This window comes from Callospermophilus lateralis, chromosome 12, assembly GCF_048772815.1.
Source record: "Callospermophilus lateralis isolate mCalLat2 chromosome 12, mCalLat2.hap1, whole genome shotgun sequence".
NCBI classification, from domain to species: domain Eukaryota; kingdom Metazoa; phylum Chordata; class Mammalia; order Rodentia; family Sciuridae; genus Callospermophilus; species Callospermophilus lateralis.
In genome coordinates this window covers 80,070,178-80,075,836 of record NC_135316.1, presented here as the reverse complement: position 1 = coordinate 80,075,836, position 5,659 = coordinate 80,070,178, and the positions used below count along the sequence as shown (strand labels likewise).

The window sequence follows — 5,659 nt, the reverse complement described above, 5'->3', positions numbered from 1 at the left end:
TAATCTTGGTGCACTCTGGGTAAACTCAGCATTTTTGTGCTTAAATGTTGTAACCTTAATATATGTTGGTATTGGGAAGCAATGACTACTGGTTATTGGCATTTGTTCAGTCTGCCATTTGTGGAGATATAACTTATTGTCACCTGGGCATTCTCACCACCAAACCCCCAGCTCCTGAGTGGTAAGCATTCTAACTAAGCTAGTTCATACACTGTGTTCTTGTCTAAGCAGAGAAAGCTCTTAAGGCCCCTAGCCCCTAATGCTAAGGAGATAGGAAAATTATACTGCTTTTCTACTTCACTCCAGAATTATGGGAGACCTGCTAGGGAAGCAGGGACACTGCCTTCATCTCACATGTACACTAAAGCAAATTTTCTTTTACTCGGAATTTATAGAATCTAGCTTGCTTATCCAGGTCTCTGCCAAGAGAGCACATGCCATTACTACCATCACATGTTCAAGCTTCTCTGGAGCTTCTAATTTATTTTCTTCCTTTTGAAGTTGATTCTGTTTTTGAAGGATTGATGGGAGGAAGAAGTTCAGGGCACTGATATTATTCTCATAAATGTCTACTTGTTTTGTTTTCCCTTCAACTCTTTTAAAAAAAAACATAGAAAAAGCTGGGCACCGTGGTGCACATCTGTAATACCAGAGGCTCAGGAAGCTGAGGCAGAGAACTGCAATTTCAAAGACAGCTTCAGCAATTTATTGAGCCCCTAAGCCACTTTGCGAGATCCAGTCTCAAATAAAACATAAGAGGGTCTCGGGATATAGTTCAGTGGTTAAGTGCCCTGGGGTCAAATCCCCATTACCAAATATAAAAAGAAAACAATGCCCAATTCACATTGGCACCCTGATCTAGCTCACAGATCAAGTTTGAACACAGCCCCCAAGGATGGTACTAATTTGCCAAACAGCAATCAAAATCCCTGCCACACCCAGATACAAGATCTCCTCCCACTGAAGCCTTAAACCTGTAATCCCTTTTGCTCTATACCACTATGAATAAAGCAAGTAAGGGCTTCTTCTTTGTTAAAGCCAGACACTTCTTATCAACTCAACTGGTCACACCTTTTTTGCTTTATTTTCTGATATCTTACTTTCATAGTTTTTAATTTGAAGCCATTCCATCCCTTCCATGGGTGGGTAACCATTCCCTTGCCAATATGGGACATGAGCAACAGTGCTTTGGGATATCTTCAGCACTAAAATTCTCTGAGCCTCAGTTTCCTTGTCTGTAGCGCAGAAACAATAATAATTGAAATGCTATCCAATCTGGTAGTCAGGGGGGAGAGAGAGGGTATCAGAGAGTTCTCAGAGAAAAGATAAGGACACAGACCTGAATCCAAGATAGAAAACCAAGAGATCCTTTTGAGTCAATCACCAGACCTTTGCTGATAGGATGAAACCAGGAAATCCAGAAACTGTTCTCCCAAGGGAAATTTGATCAAACATGATGGGACTGGATGCTCAGGGAGTACCACCCACTTTGCTATAAAAGGCTGAGGCACAGTGTCAGACATTCATTCCTACAAGCCACACAAGGAGAGAAGGACCACAGAAACTCAAGGAACCAGAGAGACCATGAGCAGAAAGCCAACGGCCCAAGACTCCTCCTCAGCAAGGTACTCAGAACTTCAGAAGGTGGCTAGGGAGGCAGTTTATCTCACTTAGCATCTAATCTGGCTTTTGGGGTGTTCTATCCAGTACAGACAGCACCAGGTACACCACACTTCCTCAAAGGTTCCAGGATACCTTGTCATCAAGGAGAAACCCTCGAGGAGGGGGCACAGACCGCCCGGAGGCTGGCCAGAGACCAACAAAAAAAGGTGGGTGACCCTGGCACCAGGCTGGTCCAGAGGAAACGGTGCTGCTGACTGCTGCCTGCCTAGCGAACCACCAAGAAGCACTAAGATTGACAAGGTATCTTCTTACTCCCCTTGGAAAAGCTCAGGGTAGAGAACCTGGCTCTGAGCTTGGAAAGCAGGAGGTCTTCTCTGACTCAGGCCCCTCCCTTTTCCTACAGGTGAAAGGCGGGGCCTCAGGCTGCTGTGGTTTTGTTCCAAGGTGATGGACTTAGGTGCACACCCAGACAGGAAGGCCCGGGATTCCCCGCCCACCCTGGGCTATATCAGGGCTGAGGGCCAGGGCCCGGCCTTCATTGCTAGGAGCCAGGCCAGGAGAGCAGCACCACTCCCACTCCGGAGGGAGCTGCGGGACTTGGAGACACCAGGATCGGGAAGCCTAGCGCCCAGGACTCCTTCTCAGCCAGGTGCCCAGAAGCTGAGATGGCGGCTAGGGTGGCAGCTTTGCCCAGCCAGCATGGATCCTGGCCCTGTGTCGCGCCCAGGGAAGCCCACACCTGCGCCAAGGCTCCGGGATTTCTTGTCGTCAAGGCGGACCAGCCGAGGAGGGGCCCAGCTCTGCCCCCGGGCTGGCCCGAGCCCAGTCAGGAGGTGTGTGACCCTGGCGCCAGTTCTGCCCAGAGGAAAGAGTGCTGCTGGCTGGTGCCTGCCGGGACACCCAGCGAGAAGCCCACCTCTTGGCCAGTCGCCGTCTTCTTCCCCGCCGTGGAAAAGAGGAGGAGGAACTTCCTGGTAGACAACCCAGGCTTCGCCAGAGCCATCCCCAGTACCAAGGGGACCTGTAGGAGCAGCAGCGGCCAGTCTGATAATGGTCCACAGCTCAGCAGTGGGCCACAGACGTGCCTGCCCCCAGGAGCGGAAACCACGCTCACCACCGTGGCCTCCAGGCGAATGGGTCGTGGGGCGTCGTGGGGGACATTCAGGAAAGCCACTGTGAACAGAGCCTCAGGGGGACGGATTTCCACGGCCCTGCGCCAAGGCTACTTCAGCCTTTTCCTGGAGGAGTGTCACAAGTTCTCGCGGCCCCAGGAGGCGGTGCGGAGGGCGTGGAGCGAGGAGCAGATGGCCTACAAGAGCAGCCCCAGCGAGGATATCTACGTGCGCCTGGCCCTGACGGTGCTCAGGAAGCTGAGGGGTCTGGTGCCCAGCGTGGTGCCGGGTCTGCACAGGGCAGCCCTGTACAGCCGCCTCCGGGACTACGTGCTGAGCCAGGAGCAGCTCCACGGGCACGGCTACCCCTTCCCCCACCCGCAGAAACCAGGGGCCGCCTTGCTCTTGGGCGCGCTGGACCAGCCCAGGCCCGGGCTGAGGATCTGCTGCCGCTGTGGCTCCCAGTACGCCGTGTCCTCCTCGGGCCGCTGTGTCAGCGCCGACCTGTGTCACTATCACTGGGGACGCCTCCAACACCAACCCGTGGCCGCTGGCTGGGAGAGCCGCTACACCTGCTGCTTCGCGCCTGCGGGCTCCAGGGGCTGTCAGGTGGCCAGGCAACACGTCCGGGACGGCAGGAAGGAAGACCTGCAAGGATTCGTGAGGACTGTGGAGAAACCCTTCGGGGAGGACGCCCACCCAGGAGTCTACGCCCTGGACTGCGAGATGTGCTACACCACACACGGGCTGGAGCTGACGCGCGTCACGGTGGTGGACACCGAGATGCGGCTCGTCTACGACACCTTCGTCAAGCCCGACAACCAGATCGTCGACTACAACACCAGGTTTTCGGGGGTGACCCAGGACCACCTGGCCTCCTGCCGCACCAGGCTGCCCCACGTGCAGACTGCCCTGCTGAGCCTGTTCAGCGCCGACACCATCCTTATCGGACACAGCCTCCAGTGCGACCTGCTAGCCCTGAAGCTCATCCACCACTCCGTGGTGGACACGGCTGTGCTCTTCCCCCATCCCCGCGGCCTCCCCTACAAGTGCTCCTTGCGCAGCCTCATGGCCCGCTACCTCAGCCGCAGCATCCAGACCAGCGCCAGCGGACACAGCCCTAGGGAGGACGCCAGCGCCTGCATGCACCTGGTGCTCTGGAAGTTGCAAGAAGATTCCGCCCACAAGGACACCCTCGGACCCCTGCCCTCCGTCTGACCCGCTCTCCTGCACCACTTCTGGCCTCGCCTTGGACTCAGGCCTCCAGCGAAAACTGCAGGAAATCTCCAGAGCCAACCCCCTCCACTTCCTCAAGACACACGCTGGACCCGCCCAGGAGGAGACACAACCCAAAGCTCAGACTCAGCCCTCGCTGCTCTTTTCCACTGACTCCCCCGTCCCACACCCCTGTCCTCTCTGGATACTGCTCTCCAGTGCAACTGGCTCCCAGCCAGGTGCCAGGTGCACATCCCAGGCTCTGCCCCCCTCCCCACCGTGAACCCCCAGAGACCTGAAGGGCTTCTGCTCCTCTGTGGAATGCAGGGATGGGCTTTTTGAGGCCTCCCTCCGGGTTGTGCTTTTGTACTTTGGGATGCTGTGTTGCTTGGAAAGGGAACCTGCCTGATGCTGTCCACAGTTACCTCCCTCCGCCCCTTGCCACCCCCCGAGAAAGCGGGGTCTCGCCTCTGACAACCCACTGGAGCAGAGCTGAGGAAACACCGCTGCCTGTCCCAGAACTCTCTCATGAACCCATCCCAGGAAACAGCTTGTCTTACTCCTTCTTAGAGAAGCTCCTGGGAGGATTGCCCACAGGGACCTTGAGACCTCCTTGGCCTAGGAACCGCCACTCCCCGTCAGAGGAGATCCCCGATCACCCCGAGTGCCAATGAACTTTGGTTCCAAATGACTCGTGCCCACTTCTTCATTTTTTTTTTTTTTTAATAAAACCCCTCCACTTTCCTGGGTTCCCTCCCATCCCACCCGGCCCGTGCCTATTTGTCCCAAATCGCTGTGTGATTTTGCAATCTCCAATAAAATTTGGTGGATGAGAGACTTTTCTCTCTGCTTCTGTTGGCATTTGACAGGGGATGGATGTGGGGGAGTCAGCCAGACTGGGAGTCAGCTAGGAGCCTCGGAGGCATAGGTGGCCGAGAAAGGAGATTCTGCCCAGAGTGAGCCTGAGCCTCTCTGGTCTCTCCGGGACCGGGCTGCACTGGGGCTTCCAGAATTGGCCTCTCCAAGCCTACTTGGCCTCCTGCGACCTGGGCCAACGGAGCCAGCCAAGCCCTCACCAGATGAGATCCCACACCCTCCACTTTCCGGAAGCCCCCAGAAACTTCCAGTTCTGGGCATGGTCTTCCCTCTCAGGGGGAGCTCTCTGGACCACCTCTGCCCCAGGGCAGGGACAGAAGAAATGGATGGGGAAGAGAAGTGTGGGAAAGGCAGAGCCAAAGGCCCAGGAAATGGACTTCCCGGGAGGGAGAGACAACAGGATTTCGGGGGCTTGTCACTTTGTGGGCAATATAGGGATCCAGGAGGGCAACAGCTGAAGAATTCCTGCCCTTTGGCTGCGGGCACACAGGTGTTCCCCACGGGATTTCTTCTCATCCTCTGCACCTCGGTGGACATTGACTGATGAGGGAAATTTCAGTCCTAAAGCGCTCTCACTCCGTTCTGCGGGGGCTCATCGTTGAGGGTTACCGGGATGATCTTTTTCTGGGGTACCACGAATGGAACTCAGGGGCACTCCACCACCGAACCACATCCCCAGTCCTTGGCATCCTCTGAGAGGCAGGGGCTCACTGACTTGCCTGTCACCTTGCCCTCACGCAGGCAGCTTTGCAACTCATGATCCTCCTGCTTCAGCCTCCTGAGCCCCTGGGATTCTAGGTGCAGGTCAAAGCTTTGCCTGGGGGTACTCAGGA

The 5,659-nt window shown here is 55.6% G+C and overlaps 1 pseudogene; it reads left to right on the top strand.

Moving 5' to 3' along the window:
- Nucleotides 1–2,288: 2,288 nt before the first annotated feature.
- On the top strand, nucleotides 2,289–3,953 carry LOC143411479 (RNA exonuclease 1 homolog pseudogene; annotated as a pseudogene).
- Nucleotides 3,954–5,659: the final 1,706 nt, after the last annotated feature.